The sequence below is a fragment of the Aegilops tauschii genome, chromosome 3, assembly GCF_002575655.3.
Source record: "Aegilops tauschii subsp. strangulata cultivar AL8/78 chromosome 3, Aet v6.0, whole genome shotgun sequence".
In the NCBI taxonomy this organism is placed as follows: Eukaryota; Viridiplantae; Streptophyta; class Magnoliopsida; order Poales; family Poaceae; genus Aegilops; species Aegilops tauschii.
In genome coordinates, this window is record NC_053037.3 from 326887856 (window position 1) to 326915249 (window position 27394).

A 27394-nucleotide genomic window follows, 5' to 3' on the forward strand; every position below is an offset into this window, starting at 1 on the left:
AGAGAGTCATTTTATTTTGTGTGCTTTTATAAAGTTTAAAAACAAAAAAATATAGAGGGGAACCTAAAATTCACAAAAAGAAAAGTGAAAGTGAGAAAGACGAGCACCGTGGAAGCGGGAGCATGCCTTGAACTTTCTTCATGCCCATAGAAACTTTGTGAATCTTGAATTAAAAAAACTTTTCAACAAAAATAATTATCCCCTTGTACAAATCCATTGCATTATAAAAATAATGTGCCAAGACTTGCCTTTAGGATGATTAGATTCTTGTTGGTATGTGTGGTGTAAAAACAGAAACTTTAGCTATAGTGCGTGAATTTACATTTTTTACTGGAACCTCAAAAGTTTCTGAATTTTTTACACAGTATTGCTATGCAAAATGTTTATTTTTTCATAAAGTTTCAGAATTTTTGGAGTTACAAAAGTATGGTAAATGTTTAGATTACTACAGACTGTCCTGTTTAAGACATATTTTGTTTTTGATGCATTGTTTTGCTTGTTTTGATGAAACTATCAATTCTATAGGTGGTATAAGCCATGGAGAAGTTATAATACAGTAGGTACAATGCAAAAAAAAAATATTAATGAGTTTGCAATAGTACTTAAAGTAGTGATTTGCTTTATTATACTAACGGATCTCACCCATTTTCTGTTAATTTTTGTGTGGATGAAGTGTTCAAAGATCAAGGATGTCTCGATATGAGGAGAAGGAGGAGAGGCAAGAGTTCAAGCTTGGGGATGCCCAAGGCACCCCAAGTAAATATTCAAGGAGACTCGGGCGTCTAAGCTTGGGGATGCCCCGGAAGGCATCCCATCTTTCTTCAACAATTATCGGTATGTTTTCGTTTTTGTTTCGTTCATGTGATATGTGTAAATCTTGGAGCGTCTTTTGTGTTTAGTTTTCATTTTTATTTTATGCACCATGCTGGTATGAGATATTCCATGGTTTATTTATAGAATGCTCATTGCACTTCACTTAAATCTTTTGCGTATGGCTTTATAGAATGCTTCATGTGCTTCACTTATATCATTCGAAGTTTGGATTGCCTGTTCTCTTCACATAGAAAACCGTTCTCTGTAGAATGCTTTTTTGCTTCACTTATACTTATTAGAGCATGCTATTTTGTAGAAAGAATTAAACTCTCATGCTTCACTTATATCTATTTAGAGAGTCAACAGGAATTGGTCATTTGCATGGTTAGTCAGGAAATCCTACATAAAACTTGTGGATCACTGAATATTATATGTTTGATTCCTTGCAATAGTTTTGCGATATAGAGATGATAATATGTAGGAGGTACTAGTGGATGACCATGTTAGTAAGAATAATGGTGTTAAGTCTTGTGATTCCTGAAGCATGCACGTATAGTCTCTCGTTATGCTATGAAGTTGGAGCATGATTTATTATTGATTGTCTTCCTTATGAGTGGCGGTTGGGGACGAGCGATGGTATTTTCCTACCAATCTACCCCCCTAGGGGCAAAGTAGTACTTTGCTTCAAGGGCTAATAAACTTTTGCAATAAGTATATGAGTTCTTTATGACTAATGTGAGTTCATGGATTATACGCACTCCTACCTTTCTGCAATTTGCTAGCCTCTACGGTACCGTGCATTGCCCTTTCTCACCTCGAGAGTCGATGCATACTTCACCGGTGCATCCAAACCCCATGATATGATACGCTCTATCACACATAAGCCTTATTATATCTTCCTCAAAACAGCCACCATACCTACCTATTATGGCCTTTCCATAACCATTCCGAGATATATTGCCATGCAACTTCCACCGCTTCCATTTTGATGACTTGAGCATTCATTGTCATATTGCTTTGCATGATCGTAAGACAGATAGCATGATATTTCCATGGCTTGTCTGTTTTTTGATATCCTTGTTACGCCAGATCGCTGCACATCCTGGTACACTGCCAGAGGCATTCATATAGAGTCATACTTTGTTCTAGGTATCGAGTTGTAATTTTTATTTCTTTTGAGATGTAAGTAAACAGAAGTGTGATGATCATCATTATTCATTATTAGAGCATGTCCCAGTGAGGATTGGATGATGGAGACTATGATTCCCCCACAAGCCGGGATGAAACTCCGAACAAATATAAAAAGAAAAAGGGAAAAAAGTAAAAAAGTGAGGCCAAAAAGAGCCCACGAAAAAGGAAAAAAAGAAAAAAGAAAAAAATGAGAGAAAAGAGAGAAGGGGCATGCTAATTCCACACTTGTGCTTCGAAGTAGCACCATGTTTTTCATATAGAGAGTCTCCTATGTTGTCACTTTCATATACTAGTGGGAATTTTTCATTATAGAGTTAGATGCACACTCACTTAGTTTTCATATTGAGCTTTCATACACTTATAGCTCTTAGCGCATTTGTTGCATGGTAATCCCTACTCCTCACATTGATATCAATTGATGGGCATCTCCATAGCCCGTTGGTTAGCCGCGTCGATGTGAGACTTTCTTACCTTTTTGTCTTCTCTATATTTACCCGTGTCATCATACTCTATTCCACCCATAGTGCTATATCCAGGGCTTGCACTCATGTATTGCATGAGGGTTGAAAAAGCTGAAGCGCGTTAAAAAGTATGAACCAATTGCTCGTCTTGTCATCGGGGTTATGCATAATAAATACTTTGTGTCAAGAAGACAGAGCATGACAACACTATATGATTTTGTAGGGACAGCTTTCTTTAGCGTTGATATTTTGAACGACACGATTGTTTGTTGGGATGCCTGAGTATTGATGTCTTTATGTCAAATTATAGACTATTGCTTTGAATCACTCGTGTCTTAATATTCACGCCATGATTAGATATATGATCAAGATTATGCTAGGTAGCATTCCACATCAAAAATTATATTTTTTATCATTTACCTACTCGAGGAATAGCAGGAATTAAGCTTGGGGATGTTGATACGTCTCCATCATATCTATAATTTTTGATTGTTTCATGCCAATATTAAACAACTTTTACATATTTGGCAACATTTTATATGATTCATTGGACTAACATATTGATCCAGTGCCCAGTGCTAGTTCCTGTTTTTTGCATGTTTTTTTCTTTGCAGAATATCCATATCAAACGAAGTCCAAACGCGATAAAAATTTATGGAAAATTATTTTGGAATATTTTTTATTTTTGGGAGGTGGAATCATCGCAAACGGGGGCCCACAGCCACCACAAGTCACCTGGGTGCGCCAGGCAGCCCAGGCGCGTGGTGGGGGGTTGTGCCCTCCTCGTAAGTCAGTTTGAGCCCTACTTTGGGAACAAGGACGCTTATATCCGGAGAAAATCGTGTTAAAATCTCGGTGCAATCGGAGTTACGGATCTCCGGATATTTAAGAAATGGTTTTGGGCCAGATCTAGGGGGACGCGAAATAGAAGTGAATAGAGAGGGAGATCCAATCTTGGAGGGGCTCCTGCCCCTCCGCCGCCATGGAGGCCATGGACCAGAGGGGGAACCCTCCTCCCATCTAGAGGGAGGCCAAGGAAGAAGAAGAAGGAGGGGGCTCTCTCCCCCTCTCTCCCGGTGGCGCCGGAGTGCCGCTGGGGCAATCATCATGACGGCGATCTACACCAAAAACCTCGCCACCGTCAATACCAACTCTCCCATCCTCTATGCAGCGGTGTAACACCCCTTCTCCCCGCTATAATATCTACTTAAACATGGTGCTCAACGCTATATATTATTTCCCAATGATATATGGCTATCTTATGATGTTTGAGTAGATCTGTTTTGTCCTATGGGCTAATCGACAATCGTGGTTGGTATGAGTGTATATTTTATTATGGTTTTGTCCTACGATGCGCTTCGTGTCACGCAAACGTGAGGGACCCCCGCTGTAGGGTGTTGTGATACGTTCATAATTCGCTTATAGTGGGTGGCGTGAGTGACAAAATACACAGACTCGAGTAAGTGGGCTATTGCGTATGGGAGTAAAGAGGACTTGATACTTAATGCAATGGTTGGGTTTTACCTTAATGATCTTTGGTAGTTGCGGATGCTTGCTAGAGTTCCAATCATAAGTGCATATGATCCAAGTAGAGAAAGTATGTTAGCTCATGCCTCTCCCTCATATAAAATTGCAAGAATGATTACCGGTCTAGTTATCGATTGCCTAGGGATAAATGACTTTCTTGTTGACAAAATCTATCTACTTTTATTACCTTGCAATTTACTCATAGTTTTATTCTCACAAAGTACTTCTAGTTTTATTCTTGTTCTAGGTAAAGCAAATGTTAAAGTATGCGTAGAGTTGTATCGGTGGTTGATAGAACTTGAGGGAATATTTGTTCTACTTTTAGCACCTCATTGGGTTCGACACTCTTATTTATCGAAAAAGGCTACAAACGATCCCCTATACTTGTGGGTTATCAAAAATCCCCATTGTTCTGGGTTATTAACGGGTTATCGGATCCAAACGAGAACCCGATAGCTTAACGACGACCCGCTACGGTGGATGCCATGTGTCGGTTACCCTTGACGAAAGCACTTCCATGATGCGCCATTTATTGTCAAGGAAGTGGACATTTTTGTGATGATAATTTTGGTATTGTCATGGAACACTTCTACGACAGCACATGTATGACTATCTTGAATCTTTCATAAAATCTTCATGGATGTACATGCATGACAGAAAACAGGACCTACTGTGACAAACATGTATCATCACAGAAGTTTTTTTTTTCTGTAGTGCATGATCATTATAATAAGTAGTGGACACAGCAAAATTAGCATCCCCAAGCTTGGGGGTTTGCATATGATTAACACAATTGACATTAATAGAATTTATAATAACATCATTGCAATCATGCTTTTCATTCAAGGAGCTATCGTGAACCACTTTATAAATTTCTTCTTTTAGCACTTCATCACAATTTTCAGATTCATGAATTTAAAGCAAAACTTCATAAAGATAATCTGGTGCACTCAACTCACTAGCAATTGGTTCATTATAATTGTATCTTTTGAAAAGATTAGCAAGTGGATGGGGATCCATATCAATAAATTTTTAGCAAGTGAAGATGCAAGCAAATAGAAGACACATGGTAACACAAGCAAAAAGGCAAACGAAAGATATTTTGTATTTTTGTAAAAACTTTTTAGAAGTGAGGGAGATGAAAATGAGAGGCAAATCGGAAATAAAGTAAATTGCAAGGAGATGAGAGTTTATGCGTAGGTTCTTGATAGATGTCGATGATGTCTCCCCAGCAACGGCGGCAGAAATTCTTCCTGATTGCTTGTATTTGTGTTGGTAATTCCCCGAAGAGGAGAGGATGATGCAGCACATCAGCGGTAAGTATTTCCCTTAGTTGTGAAACCAAGGTTATCAATCCAGTAGGAGAACCAAGCAACACTATGTAAACATCACCTACACACAAACAACAAATACTTGCAACCCAACGCGTAAGAGGGGTTGTCAATCCCTCCTCAATATTGAGATAGATTAAATTGTATGAGATTTATAAATAGATCTAGCAAAAACACAAAATAAAATAAATAAAGAAAAAGTGCAGCAAGGTAGTTTTGGGTTTTAATATGATAGGAAATAGACCCGGGGGTCGTAGATTTCACTAATATGATAGGAAATAGACCCGGGGGTCGTAGATTTCACTAGAGGCTTCTCCCGAGAAAATAGCATATTGTGGGTAAACAAATTACTATTGGGCAATTGAGAGAAAAACAAATAATTATGACGATATCCAAGGCAACGATCATGTATATAGGCATCACGTCCACGATTAGTAGACCGACTCCTGCCTGCATCTACTACTATTACTCCACACATCGACCGCTATCTAGCACGCATCTAGTGTATTAAGTTCATGGAAAAACGGAGTAATGCAATAAGAACGATGACATGATGTAGACAAGATCTATTCATGTAGGAATAGACCCCATCTTTTTATCCTTAATGGCAATGATACATGTGTGTCATGTCTCCTTCTATCACTAAGATTGAGCACCGCAAGATCGAACCCATCACAAAGCACCTCTTCCCATGGCAAGAAAAATCAATCTAGTTAGCCAAACCAAACCAAAGTTCCGGAGAAGAAATACGAGGCTATAACAATCATGCATAAAAGAGTTCAACAAAGACCCAAATAATATTCATGGATAGATCTGGTCATAAACTCACAATTCATCGGATCCCAACAAACAATCCGCAAAAAGTCATACATCAAATAGATCTCCAAGAACATCGAGGAGAACATTGTATTAAGGATCAAAAAGGGAGAAGAAGCCATCTAGCTACTACCTACGGCCCCGTTGGTCTGTGGTAAACTACTCACGCATCATCGAAGGGGCAAGGGAGATGATGAAGAACCCCTTTGTGATCGTTGACCCCTCCGGCAGAGTGCCGGAAAAGGCCTCTAGATTGGATCTCGTGGTTCTGGAACTTGCGGCGGCTGGAATTGTGTTTCGTCGACTCCCCTAGGGTTTTGGGGATTTTAGAGTATTTATAGAGGTGGATGGCAGTGGAGAAGCTTCCCGCGGGCTCCACTACCCACCAGGGCGTGCCTCGGCCATCTGGCATGCCCTAGTGCCTAGTGGGCCCCACGAGCCTCCTCCCGTGCACTTCTTTAGCTCCCTGGATGTCTTCTGTCAGAAAAAAAAATCTTCAAAAAGTTTCGTGGCATTTGGACATTGTTTGGTATTGATATTCTGCAAAGTAAAAAACAAGCAGAAAACAACAACTGGCACTGGGCACAATGTCAATAGGTTAGTCCCAAAAATGATATAAAGTTGCTAGTAAATGAATATAAAACATCCAAGATTGATAATATAACAACATGAAACAATAAAAAATTATAGATACGTTGGAGACGTATCACGTGGCGTGCGGCCCCAGTGTAGGATCGAAAGTATGTCTAGATGGGGGGTGATTAAACTACTTGACCAAATAAAAATCTAGCCTTTTCCCAATTTTAAGTCTTGGCAGATTTTAGCAACCTAGCACTAGTCAAGCAATCAACCTACACATGCAAGTCTAAGAGTATAGCAGTGGAATGTAAAACATTTCACATGAAGGTAAAGGGAGGAGTTTGGAGGGAGCAAACACAATGTAGACACAGAGATTTTTGGCGTGTTTCCGATAGGTGGTGCTATCGTACATCCACGTTGATGGAGACTCCAACCCACGAAGGGTAACGGTTGCGCAAGTCCACGGAGGGCTCCACCCATGAAGAAGCAACCTTGTCTACCCCACCATGGCCATCGCCCACGAAGGACTTGCCTCACTAGGGTAGATCTTCATGAAGTAGGCGATCTCCTTGCCCGTACAAACTCCTTGGTTCAACTCCACAATCTTGACGGAGGCTCCCAAGTGACACCTAACCAATCTAGGTGACACCACTCTCCAAAAGGTAATAGATGGTGTGTTGATGATGAACTCCTTGCTCTTGTGCTTCAAATGGTAGTATCCCCAACACTCAACTCTCTCACACAGATTTGGATTTGATGGAAAGATGATTTGAGTGGAAAGAAACTTGGAGAAGGCTAGAGATCAAGATTTATGTGGTTGGAATGGAATATCTTGACCTCAACACATGAGTAGGTGGTTCTCTCTCAGAAAATGTATGCTGGAAGTGTAGGCATGTTCTGATGGCTCTCTCCACGAATGAAGAGTGGGTGGAGGGGTATATATAGCCTCCACACAAAATCTAACCGTTACACACAAATCACCAAACTCGGTGGGACCGAATAATGAAACTCGGTCAGGCCGATTTAGTTCAAAATGTGAACGTTAGGATATTCGGTGGGACCGACATGTCAACTCAGTGGGACCAATTTCATTAGGGTTAGGGCATAACCTAATCTTGGTGAGACCGATTACACAAACTCGGTGGGACCGATTTTGGTAATAAGCTAACCAGAGAGTTGGTCAGGCAAACTCGGTGGGACCGATTCGCTCATCTCGGTGAGACCGAAACGTTACGAAGGGGAAATAGAGAGTTTGCATTGCAAACTCGGTGGGACCGATCGCTCATCTCGGTTGGACCGAAATGTTACGAAGGGAAACAAAGAGTTTGCAATCCCATCTCGGTGAGACCGAGATCCCTATCGGTGAGACCGAAGTGACTAGGGTTTGTGGCAGTGGCTATGTCAAGAGAACTCGGTGGCGCCGGATAGAATGTTTCGGTGGGGCCGAGTTTGACTTTTGGTTTGGGACATATGTGGATATGAGAAAGTGGTTGAGGGTTTTTTGAGCATATCACTAAGCATTTCGAGCAAGCAACCCATTAAGCAACACCTCATCCCCTTTTAATAGTATTGGCTTTTCCTATGGACTCAATGTGATCTTGGATCACTAAAAGTAAAATGTAGAGTCTTGAGCTTTAGAGCTTGAGCCAATCTTTTGTCCTTAACATTTTGAGGGGTCCACATTCCTGATCCATGCCATGCAAATAATTGAACTTTCCTGAAATATTTATCTTGAAATAGCATTAGCTCAATGAGCTATATGTTGTTAGGAATTGCCAAAACCACCCAGGGTTAGTTGCACTTTCAATCTCCCCCTTTTTGGTAATTGATGACAACATATAGATCAAAGCTTCGACAAATGATCATAAGATTGAAATACATCGTCGCTTTGAGAAGTATGTGATAAGCAAGAGCTCCCCCTAAATTTATGCATTATTTAAAATTGCTTTTGAATGCAAATGCACAATCGATTAGGATCATGGGTTACTCTTCCATGTCACATACATCTTGGTGGAGCGCTGAAAATGATGGAAATTAAAAGCATGCACTCATCACCAAGCAAAGTGAACGAACATATATGGGATATAAGAGATAATATCATCCAAGCAAGCATTAAAGTAGCATATGATCAAACACATGATCAAACAAGTATGTCACACACAGACATAGAGTATCAACCAAGCACACAATAAATTTCAACCAAAAGCAAGAGAGACAAAGAAGCAAAACACTCTCTCTCGAAGCCTATGATCTATACATTTCTCCCCCTTTGGCAACAAGTTACCAAAAAGTTCGAAAATGCATAGTGCTATGCGTCTCTCAGGCCTGGTCTTCAGGAGGTGGTGTAGAGAGAACTCCAAGGATGAAGGCATCAGTTGATGTAGTTGGAGCTGGTGGAGTGGCTGCTGGAGGTGGCACTGAAGCTGTAGCTGCTGGTGCTGACGATGTAGCTCTAGTATCTGGTACTGGCACTGCAGCAGACCTCTGACCTCTAGGCACTCTGCGAAAAGCATCTGTAGTGGCCTTCCCCTTCTTCTCTTCTGCATCCTCTTGGAGCTGCTCAACTGCAGTCTGAATCTCAGTGACTTTCAGATCAAGTTCATAGAACTTGGTCTCTATGATCCTCTCCAAGCTCTCCTGATTCTGAGTCAGGGTGGCCAAGCCCTTCTCAATCCTCAATGTAGCTTGAATCAGATAGGCTAGTTGATCTTGTTTGCTCTTCAGGAACACCTGAGATGCTTCCTCGGCACTTGGCATCCTTGCAGCCTTTTCTGCCTTTGCCTTAGCTCTCTTCTCTTGTGCTTGTGCTGATGAAGGTTCATTCTCATTCATGACAACTTCATTATCTTCAAAATCCGGAAGTAAGGGTAAATGCTCCTTATCCAACAAGTAAGTAACTGTGCCCATCTTTGAGTTGATGAGGACCTGAATATGTGGAGCATACCCACAAGATCTCTTCTGGTCAGCAGTTGTCCTCTTGATTGTTTCCACAATCAGACTCATGACCTTGAATTTTTTCTGAGGGATATCAAATATTTGCAGCAAGTTGATGGAATGTCCCCTTATCATCTTGTGATCTCCAGATTTGGGTAACAGAGTATGCCTTAAGATGGTGTTAATAGTGGGTAGACCAGACAACAAATAGTGCACAGATCCAAGCTTGTGTGTCTCCAAGGCTTTATCAGGGATCTCTTTGTACATATTTGCCATAGAGTTGTGGTCTTTCTTCTTCTTGGCATACACATCCAAATCATCCTCATGCTCTTCTGGGGCATTGATCAACTTGGCCCATTCTTCAGCAGTTGATTGGTACCTTGTATCTTCATACATCCATACTATCCTTCCATCTGGATAGAAATGAGCAGTAGAGTAAAATTGCATGATTAGCTCATCATTCCATTTAGTGAGTTTCTGAGCTACAAACTTGTCAACTCCACAAGCTTTGAAACTTTCATGTACACCTGGGAAGTGATCTTCATTCACATCAATGAATTCCCAATCGACCCACTTCATATCACAGACAATTGGCTTCTTGTCAAGCAGAATGGTCTCATAGAAGTCTTGTTGTTCTTTGGTGTGAAACCTATAGTCCACTGCAGTTCTCCTTCTCACAGCATAAGGATTAGACTGTCTCCAAAGTCTCAATCCTGCATCTTTCCTGATGTGCATGTCGTCAGCCACTGGATGAGTGTCATTGTGGTCTGGAATCTTGGGTTTCAGTTTTCTCAATACATGGGCTTCATCATCCTCTTCTTCAACCTAAGGCACTGGGGCCTTGTTCTTCTCTTCAGCAGGAATGTTTCTGGTGCTTCTCTTGGGCTTAGAGGGTTTCTGAGTTTAAGCTGTTGCTTTGGGAGCAGTCTTGGGCTTTGATGGAGCAGCCCCTAACTTGATGGCATCTCCCATAAGCTTCTGAGACTTGGGTGCTGGTGCATCATCCTCTTCCTCTTCCTCTTCTTCTGAATCTCTTACCATAGTTGATTTTCGAAGAACTTTTGCAGATGTGGTTCTTGCCCTCTTCTTCTTGCCATCTCCAACTGCCTCACCATCATCTGATTCTATTGTGAATTTCATGGTTTCTCCTGTTGGAACTTTTCTTGGCTTTGACATTGGGACTCTCTTTGCTGGTGCCTTCTTATGCAACCCTGGCTTAGTTGTAGCAGTTGTGCCATACTCTTTCTTCGGCACTTTCTTCCTTGAGGTGGCCTCATCCTCAACAGCCACATAGTCCTCATCCTCAGAGTCTGAGGTTCTCTTCTTCCTTGTTCTAGTGGCTGCCTTGGGCAAGTTACTTGGAGTGCTCCTGCTGCCTTCATCATAGCTGCTTGAGGGACTAGTGCCCTCACTCAATTTCACTTGCTCTTCAGATATGTTTTGGCTATCACTTTGATCAGACATCTTGGCAATCACACTGACAGCAAACCCTCTGAATAGATGTAGATGAGGTAGAGTAGATGAGCACCACAAAGTGCAGAGTTTTTGCAAAATAGATGACTCAAAAACTTCATTTTAGTTCTCCACAGAAAGCATTTCAGAGCTACCAATTTGTTAATCTCGGTGATACCGAAGCAACTTTTGGAACCTAAACTAGTGAACTCGGTCAGACCGAGTCACAGTTCGGTGGCACCGAGATTGCTAGGGTTTCACAGAGAGTCGAACTCGGTCGCACCGATTTGCAGTTTTCGGTCAGACCGAAAACGCATGTGCAATGGCCTAAGCCAAATCGGTGAGACCGATTTCTACAACTCGATCGGTCCGAGATGAGTTCGGCGGAGACCTAACCCTAAATTTTCGAATCAAATCTAACCTAAAGGATGTTTTCTCTGGATAGATTGTTTTCATACGTGGTAAAGATCATGGCAAATCAATGTGCTACGAATCGGAGTAGGGAAATAGCACAAAGAGTTGAACCCATACCCTAGTTCGGTGGGAGTTCGCTACGGCGACAACGGCGGAGCAGAATTCCGTTGACGGCGATGGAAACCAGCGGCGGGAGGTCGCTGGCGACAAGGAGACGATCCGGAGACCCGAGGAGGCAGATCAGGACACGCGCGGGCTGAGGAGTTTGAAGAAATTTCCAAAATCTCACTCGTGGGTTTATATATCCCGACCCTGTCGGTGTGACCGAGTGGAACAACTCGGTGACACCGAGATGCAAAATCACAAGCGGTTACTGCAACTCGGTGTGACCGAAAAGTTCAAATCGGTTGCACCGAGATGGAAAACCTTGATCAACTTAGTGAACTCAGTGTGACCGAAGTGGATGACTCGGTCATACGGAAATGCACAAAGAGGTTTTGGAAGTTTAAGTCTATGACGAATCGGGGACTCCGAGTGCTCCTCACACAGAGTGGTTCGAATCTGACTTGATCAAACTTTGTGATGTAGCATGAATAGAGTTTGAGACGAGAAAAGCGTAGATAGCTAAAGGGAGTTCTTAGGCATTCTTGTCCATCCATTTGGCAAAAGAGAGAAAACCAAACAATCAAAGCAGCAAATGGATGTCCTCGAATGAGTAAAAATATGCAATCAACATGCTCACACAATAAAATGGCAAATAAAGTATGTGACGAAGCATGCACAAACTGTAGCGACCAGACCTCAGACGGTCAAGTCTCTGTGCATCAGTGTCAGCCCTGGATCAGTAATGCTGACACGCACAGTACTCGAAGGATTTATAACAGAGTAGCAATCACACACTTATTACATCAAATGTCTCAAAAGAGAACTTAATATAATAAATATGGCTTAAGGCCATGTAAAAACGATAACAGTGGAAGACTTGGAAGATAAGCGAGTCCATCAACTCCAACGGCATCACTGAGTATAGAAACACGACCTAAGGCACCTTACTCGTCGTTTGAAAAGTCTACAACATGAAACCTTGCAGCCCGAAAACGGGTCAGCACATGGAATATGCTGGCAATGTAACACATAGAGAGTAATGAACAGAATAATGCTATACTACATGCATATTTGGCTGGTGGAAAGCTCTATGGTTACAGTTTTGCGAAAAGCCAAATTTTCCCTACTGCAAAGGAATAAATTTTATTTAACTATCATGGTGGTTGTTAAACATTGAGAATGGGTGACACCATCTCAATCCCAATTAAGTTTCAACATTAATCCCAACAAAATTAATTAAAGTAACATGATGAGATTCACATGATAATCGAAGTACTAGATACTCAAGTTGTCCATAACCGGGGACACGGCTAATCATGATTAGTTTATACACTCTGCAGAGGTTTGCGCACTTTTCCCCACAAGACTCGATCTCCTCCGTTGGGATTCTCGCACTACATGATGTTTGAGAAACGGATGACCGAGACATAGTCTTTCAGAAGCGTTTGCACCTTACGGTCGGGTAGACAGTACCACCTACAACCCCTACATCTACTAGTCTACCACTGTAAGAGTTCACACAACTTAATCAACTATACTAGAGCCCATAATAGCTTGTGGCTGCACACGGAAGTTTCTAGCATGGATAATCTCATGATCCTTTTGAGCCTGGGTGGCGGTCCATAAAAAAACAGGCAATCGCTGGAATACCCAGGTGCCTCAATCCACCCAGATGTGTGTTTAAGTAGCCACCTTAAATTGAACCATTAATTAACAATCTCGCATCTGTCATGGATACACTCACCCAAACCACGTCTACTAGCACAGCATAGCAATATAAGCAAACGTAGAAGTAACTCCCAAGGGTTTGGTAATAAACAGGGCAATAGGTTCTACCTCATCAGCTACTTCCCAACCCACAATTTAATCAGATCCTAATCATGCAATTGTTTGAGGATTGATCTAATGCAATAAAACTGGGTATGGAAAGAGGTATGATCAAAGTGTTACTTGCCTTGCTGATGACCCGTGAAACCTAGGGATTCGAAGTAGCAAGCGGCGCACTCCGGGTACTCTATCGCAAACAAACAAGCATACAATAAGTACTCGTCTAATGCACAGGTAAAACTCAAATAAGAGATCTAACCAGAAAGTTCAACTTAAGAACTCCGGTTTGCAAAAAGAATCAAATCAAACGAAGCAACGAAAGTCAAACGGCGAAAGAAACAAGCTTCGTTTACTAATCTGGACCTAAGTCAAATTTTACAGTAGCAAAACTTGTTTGAGTAGGTTAAATAGAAAGAGGGTTTCGAGACGAAACTCTAGGCGCTTGAATCGCCTGATTTCGACAAACGAGCGAAAAGTTAAACCAAAACGAAAAACAGATCGGAAATCGCGATCAGAAATAATCACAAAAAATTCGAGAAAAAAGAAAAACTGACGAACAGTTTAACGAACGGACGTTCGTTAACTGTAACTAAACGATGAATGCGTTCGTTAAAACGAACGAACGAGCGAACGCTCGCTAAATAAGAAAACAAAAAAAACAAAATTGATCTAAAAAAACCTAGGGTTTTCTAGAAAAACCGAATCGGTTTTCTTCAGAAAACCGGGCGGCGGGCGGCTACCTCGGCTAGGGGCTCCGGCGAAGTCCGGTGGCTCCGGCGGGGCGACGGGAGGCGGAGTGGGGCGGCGGGGCTGCGGGCGTCGGCGGCGGCGGCGACCTTGGGCGGCGGGGCGGCTCGGCGGTGGTGCGGCTCCGGCGGCGGGGCGGGTTCCGGCGGTGGGGCTGTGGGTTCGGTGGCGGGGTGAGGGGCGGCGGCGGCGGCTATTTAAGGAGGGGGGCGGCGTGGCTTGGGGAAGGGGGCGCCTCGGGAGGCGTGCTCCTCCCGGACTTGGGCGGCAGCGGCGGTCTTCGATCCTGAGACGGCGGCGGGAGGCGGTGGCGCGGGCGGGCCGGCCTGGTTCGGCTGGGCTTCGGCCCAGTCGGGCGCGGGGGAGTTTTTTTTTAAACAATTCCGCGAAACTGAGAAAAATTCTAGAAAATAAAATAAAATTCTAAAAAATGCCAAAATAAATTTTTCACCGTCTAAATAAAATATTTAGAACAAGATGAACATTTTCTTGGCCCTAAAATGCAATTTTGAAAAACGTGCAATTTTCCTAAATTCAAATAAAATAGCAAAACTCCAAATAAAATAAGATTTGATTTTTTTATTAAATCCTCAATATCTCTTATTTTTGGGAAAGTCATTTTATTCCCTCTCTCTTATTTTTATAAATGAAATAATTGAAGATAAAATAAATAAAATCAAATGATCCTATTTTCAAAATTTGAGAAAACCCAAATATGAAAATAACGAAATCCCCAACTCTCTCCGTGGGTCCTTGAGTTGCGTAGAATTTCTAGGATCAAACAAAAAATGCAATAAAATATGATATGCAATGATGATCTAATGTATAACATTCCAAATTGAAAATTTGGGATGTTATAAACCTACCCCCTTAAGATGAATCTCGCCCTCGAGATTCGGGTTGGCTAGAAAATAGGTGAGAGTGGTCCTTCCATAGATCTTCCTCTCGCTCCCAGGTGACTTCATCCTCGGTATGGTGGCTCCACTGAACTTTGCAAAACTTGATAACCTTGCTGCGGGTGACTCGGCTGGCATACTCAAGAATCTTGACTGGTTTCTCCTCATAAGTCAAATCACTATCCAACTGAATCGCCTCTAGTGGCACTGTATCTCTCAGCAGTAAATCAGCCATCTCTGCGTGGCACTTCTTCAACTGGGAAACGTGGAACACATCGTGAATTCCTGACAATCCTTCGGGTAATTCTAACTTGTAAGCAACTTCTCCCATACGCTCCAAAACTTTGTATGGTCCTACAAAACGTGGCGCTAACTTTCCCTTAACTCCAAAGCGCTTAACTCCCCGAAGTGGAGATACACGAAGATAAACTCTGTCTCCGATTTTGTAAACTGTCTCCTTACGTTTTGAATCCGCATAGTTCTTTTGTCTGGATTGGGCTACCTTGAGCCTGTCGCGAATCAACTTCACCTTCTGTTCAGACTCCTTAATCAAATCTGGTCCAAACAACTGGCGGTCTCCAACTTCGTCCCATAACAATGGTGTTCTACACCTCCTTCCATACAAAGCTTCGAAAGAGGCCATCTTCAAACTGGATTGATAACTGTTGTTGTAAGAGAACTCTGCATATGGCAAGTTATCGTCCCAACTAGATCCATAATCTAGCGCACAAGCTCTCAGCATGTCCTCCAGAATCTGATTTGACTCTCTCGGTCTGTCCATCTGTCTGTGGATGAAAGGCTGTACTAAATTCTAGCCTGGTACCCAAAGTTTCATGTAACTGATGCCAGAACTTTGAGGTAAACTGGGTTCCTCTATCTGATACAATGCTCCTCGGAACTCCATGCAGACATACGATTCTGGTCATGTATATCTTTGCCAACTTAGCACTGGTGTAAGTGGTCTTCACTCGGATGAAATGAGCTACCTTCGTCAAACGATCGACTACAACCCATATTGAGTCATAGCCTGAACGAGTCCTGGGCAATCCCGTGATAAAATCCATGCCTAGTTTATCCCACTTCCATTCGGGTATCGGCAATGGCTGTAGCAATCCTGCTGGCTTCTGATGCTCTGCCTTCACTCTCTGACATACATCACAAACTGCTACATACTCCGCAATATCCTTCTTCATTCCGGTCCACCAGAAAGTATCCTTCAAATCCAAATACATCTTGTTATTTCCTGGGTGAATCGAATACAGCGAGTCATGAGCCTCCTGCAGAATCAACTTCCTGATCTCCGGGTCATTAGGCACATAAACGCGGTCCTCAAACCATAAGGTATCGTGCTCGTCCTCACGAAATCCCTTGGCTTTTCCTTTGCTCATCCTTTCCTTTATTCCGGCAATCTCCTTGTCTGTCTTCTGAGCTTCTCTGATCTTATCCATCATAGTAGACTGTATCTCCAATGCTGCAACATAGCCTCTCGGAACTATTTCCAAACATAGCTCGCGAAGATCCGCGGCTAATTCCTTCGGTAACTCTCCGGTCATGAGTGTGTTGACATGGCTCTTGCTGCTCAACGCATTTGCTACTACATTAGCCTTTCTGGGGTGATAATGCAATCTCATATCATAATCCTTTATGAGCTCCAACCATCTCCTTTGCCTGAGATTCAACTCCTTCTGTGTGAAGATGTATTTCAAACTCTTGTGATCCATGTACACCTCACAGTGGTTTCCGATGAGAAAATGTCTCCATGTCTTCAACGCATGTACTACGGCTGCTAACTCCAAATCATGCGTAGCGTAGTTCATCTCATGGGGTTTAAGCTGTCGTGAAGCATATGAAACAACTCTTCCTTCCTGCATAAGCACTGCTCCAAGTCCTCGACGAGAAGCGTCGCAGTATACTTCATAATCCTTGCGCTGATCTGGCAGAATCAACACTGGTGATGTAACCAAACGTTTCTTCAACTCTTGGAAACTAGCTTCACATTCCTCAGTCCAGTTGAACTTGGTGTCCTTCTTCAACAGCTCCGTCATGGGCTTAGCAATCCTCGAGAAATTCTCAATGAATCTCCGGTAGTATCCTGCAAGTCGAAGAAAACTCCGGATCTCTCCAACTGATGTGGGTGATTCCCAGTTTGTCACAGTGTCGACTTTGGTCGGGTCTACTGCTATTCCTTCTCTGGATATAACATGTCCGAGGAATCCAACTTCCTTCAAGCAAAACTCACATTTGCTGAACTTGGCGTATAACTGATGTTCTCTGAGCTTCTCAAGTACCAAACGCAAATGTTCCTTATGCTCCTCTTCATTCTTGCAGTAGACCAAAATATCATCAATGAACACCACGGCGAACTTATCCAAAAACTCCATAAACACCTTGTTCATCAGGTTCATGAAATAGGCAGGTGCGTTAGTCAGACCAAATGACATAACAGTATACTCGTACAGCCCATACCTAGTGGTAAAAGCCGTCTTAGGTATATCCTGCTCTCGAATCTTCAACTGATGGTATCCTGACCGTAGATCGATCTTGGAAAATACCTTAGCTCCTTGTAAGCGGTCAAACAGATCATTGATCATCGGCAGTGGGTACTTGTTTTTGATGGTCACTTCATTCAGTCCTCGATAATCAACAACCATCCTTAACGATCCATCCTTCTTCTCCACTAGAAGCACTGGCGATCCCCAAGGTGAAGAACTTGGGCGAATATAGCCTTTATCCAGCAACTCCTTAATCTGCTTCTTAATCTCCTCCAAATCCTTTGCGGGCATCCTGTACGGTCTCTTAGATATTGGCCCTGTGCCTGGCAAAAGCTCAATCAAAAACTCAATGTCTCTATCTGGTGGCATGCCTGGCAACTCCTCTGGAAATACGTCAGGGAAATCCTTCACCACTAGTACTTCCTCCTGTACAACTCCTGATAAAGAATTCACCTGAGTCCTCTTCGGCACATGCCGGGATACATACTTGATCCTTCTTCCTTCTGGGTGGTAAGCAAAATCGATTTACTAACGCATTCAATGTTCCCTTCATACTTCGATAACCAATCCATGCCTAATATCACATCTAGTCCTTGCGATTCCAATACTATTAGGTCCGAGGGAAACACGTAGTTACCAATCATTAATGGTAACCTATCACACCATAGACTAGCCATATACTCTGCTCCTGGCGAGGTTACTAACATGGGTGACCTAAGGGCTTGGGTTGGCAATTCATACTTATCCACAAATCCCCTTGATATGTATGAATGCGATGCACCAGTATCAAAAAGAACGAGTGCAGTAAATGACTTAACCAAAAACTTACCTATTACTGCATCTGGCTGGGCTTCAACCTCCTCCATGCTAACGTGGTTCACATGTCCTTTGTTGAAAGGGTTGGGCTTCTTCCCAGAGCTTCCATTGCCATTTCCATTCTTAGCTTCAGGACACTCATTAGCATAATGTCCAGTCTTCTAGCACTTGTAGCAAGTGACTTGGCTCAGATCTCTCTTAGCTGGAGTCGATGGGTTGGTACGGTTCTGTCCGTTGCTTCCTCCATTCCCATTACCATTCTTGTGTCCACTATGGTTGTGTGAACCTCCTGCTCCATGGGTATGCTGAAAAGGTCCTCCCGAATTCGGGGTAAAACGTGGCTTCTGATGAGCTCCAGAATTGTACTTCCCTTGTCCATACTTCCTCTTGCGGCTTTCAATCTGCTGCTGCTTCCCTTCAATCATGAGAGCTCTATCTACCAACTCCTGGTAGTTGTTGAAGGTTGCTACCATCAACTGCATGCTCAGCTCATCATTCAACCCTTCCAGAAACTTCTCCTGCTTGGCTGCATCTGTAGCAACGTCATCTGGGGCATAACGTGCTAACTTACTAAAGTCCTCCACATACTGGCCTACGGTGCGTCCTCCTTGGCGTAAGTTGCGAAACTCACGCTTCTTCATGGCCATAGCTCCTGCTGAAACATGGGCAGTGCGGAAAGCTTGCTGAAACTGGTCCCATGTGACAGTGTTGATGGGGTGAGTGGCTGTGTAATTCTCCCACCATGATGCTGCGGGTCCATCAAGCTGATGTGCGGCAAAACGCACTCTCTCCGCATCTGTGCATCCTGCAAGGGTCAACTCCCTTCCAACTTTGCGGAGCCAATCATCTGCAACAATCGGCTCGGTGCTACTGGAATACACTGGCGGATTTAGCCTCAAAAAACGGGTCAAATGATCAACAGGTGGTGGTGGTGGGTTGTTGTTGTTGTTGTTGTTGTTATTGTTGTTGCCTTGGTTCTGTACTAGTGCTTGCATCAAGACATTCTGCTGCTGAATCAACTGAGTGATCTCTGGTGGAAAAACAAATCCGGTGTCGCATCTCGGAGGCATCTGATGGGTTTAGAAAAGATGAGAATTTAGAATAGAATGAGGTCTAGAGATAAGACACTACCCATATGCACATGAGACAAACACAATCAATATCACTCAAATCAATTCAAACAAGGCATACAATCGATCTAACTATCGTCACAAAGTGCTCAGACTATACTATATACATGGGGGAATACTACTACTGATTATGGTGGTCTACTAGAAATTTTGATCGGTCGAAGACTCCATGATATCTGCTCCAGCTTCATCAACAAAGTCATCTTCACTGGGGTCCGAGTCGGTGTCATCGATGATGATGTAGTTATCCGGGCAAGCACAATCATCGTCTTCTCCTCCTGGTGCTGGGTCTCCCATGAATACTCCGATCTTCTTTGTCAGGTCGTCATTCTTCTCCAACAACGTGGCGATCTCCTCCTCATATCCATCGCGCGTAGACTTGAGTTCTTCCTCCAGCTCCGTGATATTGGTCAATGCCTTCTTCAGATCTATCATGCCTGTGCACATTTGGTTCTCCTGGCGACGAATGTGCTGGTTTTGCTCCTGGATGAAAGCTGCAATTGATCTATCCTTCTTGGTGCTAATCATCTCCCATTGCTCATCTCGGCGCCCGCAAATCTGGTAAATGGTATCCTTAAGCTCCTTGTGGTAAACTTCTCCAATGCGTCCCATGGTGATGTAGGCTGCCATGCTCTTTCCTAGACTCCAGGTTGGTGCATCAAAGGAAAACTCTATGGGCTCGGTGACGGGCATGAACATCCTTCCTGGAACTTGAACTTGAATCATCCAACGCTCCTCTTCTGGTAGTGTGGTGTTGTAGGTTCCGGTGAAGCTTGGTATTCCGATGTTCAGGTATCTAGTGACTTCCTTCAAGTGGCATCCAAAGGGTGTATCTTCATCTAGTTGCATGAACTTGTTCTTGGCATCCGCCATCCTAAAAGAGTGGAAAATGGAGAGGAGTCAGAAATGAGAAGAGAATAGTGATCTAGGGTTTAAGCTTAGTGGTCGTGTCCTACAGTCAGCGTGTGCTCTGATACCATCTTGTAGCGACCAGACCTCAGACGGTCAAGTCTCTGTGCGTCAGTGTCATCCCTGGATCAGTAATGCCGACACGCACAGTACTCGAAGGATTTATAACATAGTAGCAATCACACACTTATTACATCAAATGTCTCAAAAGAGAACTTAATACAATAAATATGGCTTAAGGCCACCTAAAAAGATAACGGCGGAAGCCTTGGAAGATAAGCGAGTCCATCAACTCCAACGGCATCACTGAGTATAGAACCACGACCTAAGGCGCCTTACTCGTCGTCTGAAAAGTCTACAACATGAAACGTTGCAGCCCGAAAATGGGTCAGCACATGGAATATGCTGGCAATGTAACACATAGAGAGTAATGAACAGAATAATGCTATACTACATGCATATTTGGCTGGTGGAAAGCTCTATGGTTACAGTTTTGCGAAAAGCCAATTTTTCCCTACTACAAAGGAATAAATTTTATTTAACTATCATGGTGGTTGTTAAACATTGAGAATGGGTGACACCATCTCAATCCCAATTAAGTTTCAACATTAATCCCAACAAAATTAATTAAAGTAACATGATGAGATTCACATGATAATCCAAGTACTAGATACTCAAGTTGTCCATAACCGGGGACACGGCTAATCATGATTAGTTTATACACTCTGCAGAGGTTTGCGCACTTTTCCCCACAAGACTCGATCTCCTCCGTTGGGATTCTCGCACTACATGATGTTTGAGAAACGGATGACCGAGACATAGTCTTTCAGAAGCGTTTGGCACCTTACGGTCGGGTAGACAGTACCACCTACAACCCCTACATCTGCTAGTCTACCACTGTAAGAGTTCACACAACTTAATCAACTATGCTAGAGCCCATAATAGCTTGTGGCTGCACACGGAAGTTTCTAGCATGAATAATCTCATGATCCCTTTGAGCCTGGGTGGCGGTCCATAAAAAACAGGCAATTGCTGGAATACCCAGGTGCCTCAATCCACCCAGATGTATGTTTAAGTAGCCACCTTAAATTGAACCATTAATTAACAATCTCACATCTTTCATGGATACACTCACCCAATCCACGTCTACTAGCATAGCATAGCAATATAAGCAAACGTAGAAGTAACTCCCAAGGGTTTGGTAATAAACAGGGCAATAGGTTCTACCTCATCAGCTACTTCCCAACCCACAATTTAATCAGATCCTAATCATGCAATTGTTTGAGGATTGATCTAATGCAATAAAACTGGATATGAAAAGAGGTATGATCAAAGTGTTACTCGCCTTGCTGATGATCCGTGAAACCTAGGGATTCGAAGTAGCAAGCGGCGCACTCCGGGTACTCTATCGCAAACAAACAAGCATACAATAAGTACTCGTCTAATGCACAGGTAAAACTCAAATAAGAGATCTAACCAGAAAGTTCAACTTAAGAACTCCGGTTTGCAAAAAGAATCAAATCAAACGAAGCAACGAAAGTCAAACGGCGAAAGAAACAAGCTTCGTTTACTAATCTGGACCTAAGTCAAACTTTACAGTAGCAAAACTTGTTTGAGTTGGTTAAACAGAAAGAGGGTTTCGAGACGAAACTCTAGGCGCTTGAATCGCCTGATTCCGACAAACGAGCGAAAAGTTAAACCAAAACGAAAAACAGATCGGAAATCTCGATCAGAAATAATCGCGGAAAATCCGAGAAAAAAAACTGACGAACAGTTTAACGAACGGACGTTCGTTAACTGTAACTAAACGATGAACGCGTTCGTTAAAACGAACAAGCGAGCGAACGCTCGCTAAATAAGAAAACCAAAAAAAACAAAACAAAATCGATCTAAAAAAACCTAGGGTTTTCTAAAAAAACCGAATCGGGTTTCCTCAGAAAACCGGGCGGCGGGCGGCTACCTCGGCTCGGGGCTGCGGCGAAGTCCGGTGGCTCCGGCGGGGCGACGGGAGGCGGCGTGGGGCGGCGGGGCTCCGGGCGTCGGCGGCGGCGGCTTTCCCGGCGGCGGCAGGGCGGCTCGGCGGTGGTGCGGCTCCGGCGGCGGGGCTGCGGGTTCGGTGTCGGGGTGAGGGGCGGCGGCGGCGGCTATTTAAGGAGGGGGGGCGGCGCGGCTTGGGGAAGGGGCGCCTCGGGAGGCGTGCTCCTCCCGGACTCGGGCGGCGGCGGCGGTCTCCGATCCGGAGACGGCGGCGGGAGGCGGTCGCGCGGGCGGGCCGGCCTGGTAAGGCTGGGCTTCGGCCCAGTCGGGCGCGCGGGAGTTTTTTTTAAACAATTCCGCTGAAACTGAGAAAAATTCTAGAAAATAAGATAAAATTCTAAAAAATGCCAAAATAAATTTTTCACCGTCTAAATAAAATATTTAGAACAAGATGAACATTTTCTTGGCCCTAAAATGCAATTTTGAAAAAACGTGCAATTTTCCTAAATTCAAATAAAATAGCAAAACTCCAAATAAAATAAGATTTGTTTTTTTATTAAATCCTCAATATTTCTTATTTTTTGGAAAGTCATTTTATTCCCTCTCTCTTATTTTTATAAATGAAATAATTGAAGATAAAATAAATAAAATCAAATGATTCCTATTTTCAAAATTTGAGAAAACCCAAATATGAAAATAACGAAATCCCCAACTCTCTCCAGGGGTCCTTGAGTTGCGTAGAATTTCTAGGATCAAACCAAAAATGCAATAAAATATGATATGCAATGGAGATCTAATGTATAACATTCCAAATTGAAAATTTGGGATGTTACACAAACTCTCTAGCATCTATCAAGGAATTGGTGATGATTAGGTCATCTATATATGAGTATATTGACTTAGGAGTCAAATGAGAACATTTGATGATAGGTCATACCCATCGTTTAAGCATAAGTGGGGTTACCACTTTCACATAAAGCATTGTTGTGTTCACACCATTAGAGTTGCTTTAGCTCAATTTATTAGAGTAAAGCTCCCCCTAGATGTGATATCCCCCCTAAGAGGGATGAACTAACCTTGGGTTTTGTCGATGATGACTTCATGTAGGTGTTGAAGATGTGGACGCTCAATGTTGATGTAGATCATTCGGAGCAATCCATTGGAGTGAGTTGCACTTTCAATACCTACACAGGTTAGTCCCACAAGGAACAAGGATATCCATAGACATAAGATGATGTCCATGAAAGCATTAGGTTACCTTGTCCCTTGTCTTACCAACAAGAGGGTTTGTGACTCCTTGAACTAGTGCAATATGTGGAAGTTGTTTGCACATGTCCTTGCCAAAGGATATGAGTGAAGTATGTTGGTGGAGTCACCCTCAAGAACTCTCTAGTTCTTCTTCTTTGGGATCCACATCATCTTGATGGGAATCCTTGAAGTTTTAGTCGTACTTGATGTAGTAGAACTTGATGTAGTCTTGGGAACCCACTTGACCAAGGCCTTGGGAGCTTCTTCAAATGCATCAATCTCCTCTTGAAGCTTGTCCTTGCCTTTTTGCTTGTGGTCTTGTGGTGGAAGATCATCTTGAGCTTGTGTTCCTTGGAAAGAAGTAGGATCATACTTGTCTTGTTGAGTAACAAACTTCGTATTGGGGTATTGATCTTCTTCCCACTCAACTCCATTGGCATTGAACTTTCGTTCAAAACCAACACCTTGATTCTTCCGGTGCCTTCCTTGCTTGCGTATAATTTCCTCAAATTGCTTACTTCCGGCAAGGCTCTTGTAAACACCTTTCTCTATAATTCCCTTCAATAAGCTATTTTCTTGCTCAAGTGTAACTTGGCTAAGAGAATCATTAGTGGAATCAAGAGAACTACTAGAAGCAACAACATTGGATTTAGCATGATTATTGTTACTACTAGATGAAGAATCTTTCTTACTCTTGTTGCTAGATTTTACTTGTGGCATGTAAGTAGACAAGAGTAAACGCTTGGCAATGTAAGAAGAACTTTTCTTGCGAAGATCATCATTGATTGCTTTTAAGAACCCATGCTCTTGCTCAAGGTTGAGCTTTTCCAAGCGTAGCTTCTCATGAGTCTTTAAAAGTTCTCGATGATCTTCCAAGGTAGTTTCATGAGCTAACTTAAGAGTGTTTAGTTCTCTAGTTAGACGCTCAATCTCCTTCTTATCATCATCGTTTGTTTTATCTTGATTAGCATGATTAATAGCAAGTTCATCATAGTTTTCATAACTAGAGTTGTCAACAAGTAAATCATCATCTCCTAGCAAATCATCTTCATCACTATTGAAATCAACATACTCGGGGTGTGATACCTTTGGGCCTTTAGCCATGAAGCATCTTCCAATTCCTTCATTTGGTGAGTCAAATATGTTGTAGGAGTTGGGTGACACAAGTGCTAGACCGGCAAAACCTTCATCTTGAGTATATTCGGAGTCGGAGTGATAACTTCTTTCGGAGTGATGGTCGGAGTCGGAGTCGGATACCCATTCACCAACATGAGCTTGATGTCTTCGTTTTGGTAGCTCTTTGATGATTTGTCCTTCCTTTCCGAATCCTTGCTTCTCCGAGAGGTTCTTCGTTCATAACGATCATCTCTACTCCTTCTCTCTCTTGGTGGTTATTCTTCTCTTCTACTTCTTCTTTTGGGAGAATCTTCTCTTCGTTTGTAGGGAGCCGTACACTCATTGGAATAGTGTCCGGGTCTTCCACAATTGTAGCAATTTCATTCACGACTTGAAGATCTTTTGTCATTGTAGGACCTTAACTTGGAACTTCTTTCCTTGCTTCTACTCTTGTAGAACTTGTTGAAATTCTTCACCATTAGGCTCAATTCTTCATTGAAAGTTTGTTTCTCACTTGATGATGTAGGAGCATCACATGAGGCTTTGTAAGCACCACTTGACTTGTTGTGGAGCTCTTCCTTATCCTTAAGTGACATCTCATGAGCAACAATTCTTCCACTGACTTCTGTTGGCTTGAGATCTTTGTAATTGGGCATCATTTGGATCAATGTGTGCACATGGTATCATATTTTCCATCAAAGGCTCTTAGGATCTTCTTCATGATGAATCTATCGGTCATCTCTTCACTTCCTAAGCCGGCAATCTCATTTGTGATGAGAGCAAGCCTAGAGTACATTTTAGCGACACCTTCACCATCCTTCATTTGAACTTGTCAAGTTGACTTTGAAGCACATCCAATTTGGATTCCTTGACGGAGTCGGTACCCTCGCACATATCAATCAAAGTATCCCAAATTTCCTTTGCATTCTCAAGACGGCTGATTTTGTTGAATTCTTCGGGGCACAATCCGTTGAAGAGAATATCACAAGCTTGAGAATTGTATTGCAGCATCTTCAACTCTTCCGCGGTAGCTCCACGGTTCGGTTCTCTCCCAACAAAGAATTCAACTTGGAAGCCAATACACACAATAGCCTAAACGGCGGGGTTATGTCCAAGAATATGCATTTTCATCTTGTGCTTCCAACTAGCAAAATTAGTACCATCAAAGTAAGGACCTCTACGGTGGTAATTTCCCTCGCTAGACACGGAGATCTTTGGCGTGGTTCCGATAAGTGGTGTTATCGTACATCCACGTTGATGGAGACTTCAACTCACGAAGGGTAACGGTTGCGCGAGTCCATGGAGGGCTCCACCCACGAAGGGTCAACGAAGAAGCAACCTTGTCTATCCCACCATGGCCATCGCCCACGAAGGACTTGCCTCACTAGGGTAGATCTTCATGAGTAGGCGATCTCCTTGCCCGTACAAACTCTTTGGTTCAACTCCACAATCTTGACGGAGGCTCCCAAGTGACACCTAACCAATCTAGGAGACACCACTCTCCAAAAGGTAATAGATGGTACGTTGATGATGAACTCCTTGCTCTTGTGCTTCAAATGATAGTCTCCCCAACATTCAACTCGCTCTCACAGATTTGGATTTGATGGAAAGATGATTTGAGTGGAAAGCAACTTGGAGAAGGCTAGAGATCAAGATTTATGTGGTTGGAATGGAATATTTTGACCTCAACACATGAGTAGGTGGTTCTCTCTCAGAAAATGTATGCTGGAAGTGTAGGCATGTTCTGATCGCTGTCTCCACGAATGAAGAGTGGGTGGAGGGGTATATATAGCCTCCACACAAAATCTAACCGTTACACACAAATCACCAAACTCGGTGGGACCGAATAATGAAACTCGGTCAGACTGATTTAGTTCAAAATGTGAACGTTAGGATATTCGGTGGGACCGACATGTCAACTCGGTAGGACCAATTTCATTAGGGTTAGGGCATAACTTAATCTTGGTGAGACCGATTACACAAACTCGGTGGGACCGATTTTGGTAATAAGCTAACCAGAGAGTTGGTCAGGCAAACTCGGTGGGACCGATTCGCTCATCTCGGTGAGTCGGAAAGGTTACGAAGGGGAAACAAAGAGTTTGCATTGCGAACTCGGTGGGACCGATTGCTCATCTCGGTTGGACCGAAACGTTACGAAGGGAAACAAAGAGTTTGCAATCCCATCTCGGTGAGACCGAGATCCCTATCGGTGAGACCGAAGTGACTAGGGTTTGTGGCAGTGGCTATGTCAAGAGAAGTCAGTGGCGCCGGATAGAATGTTTTGGCGGGGCCGAGTTTGACTTTTGGTTTGGGACATATGTGGATATGAGAAAGTGGTTGAGGGTTTTTTGAGCATATCACTAAGCATTTCGAGCAAGCAACCCATTAAGCAACACCTCATCCCCTTTTAATAGTATTGGCTTTTCCTATGGACTCAATGTGATCTTGGATCACTAAAAGTAAAATGTAGAGTCTTGAGCTTTAGAGCTTGAGCCAATCTTTTGTCCTTTGCATTTTGAGGGGTCCACATTCCTGATCCATGCCATGCCAATCATTGAACTTTCCTGAAATATTTATCTTGAAATAGCATTATCTCAATGAGCTATATGTTGT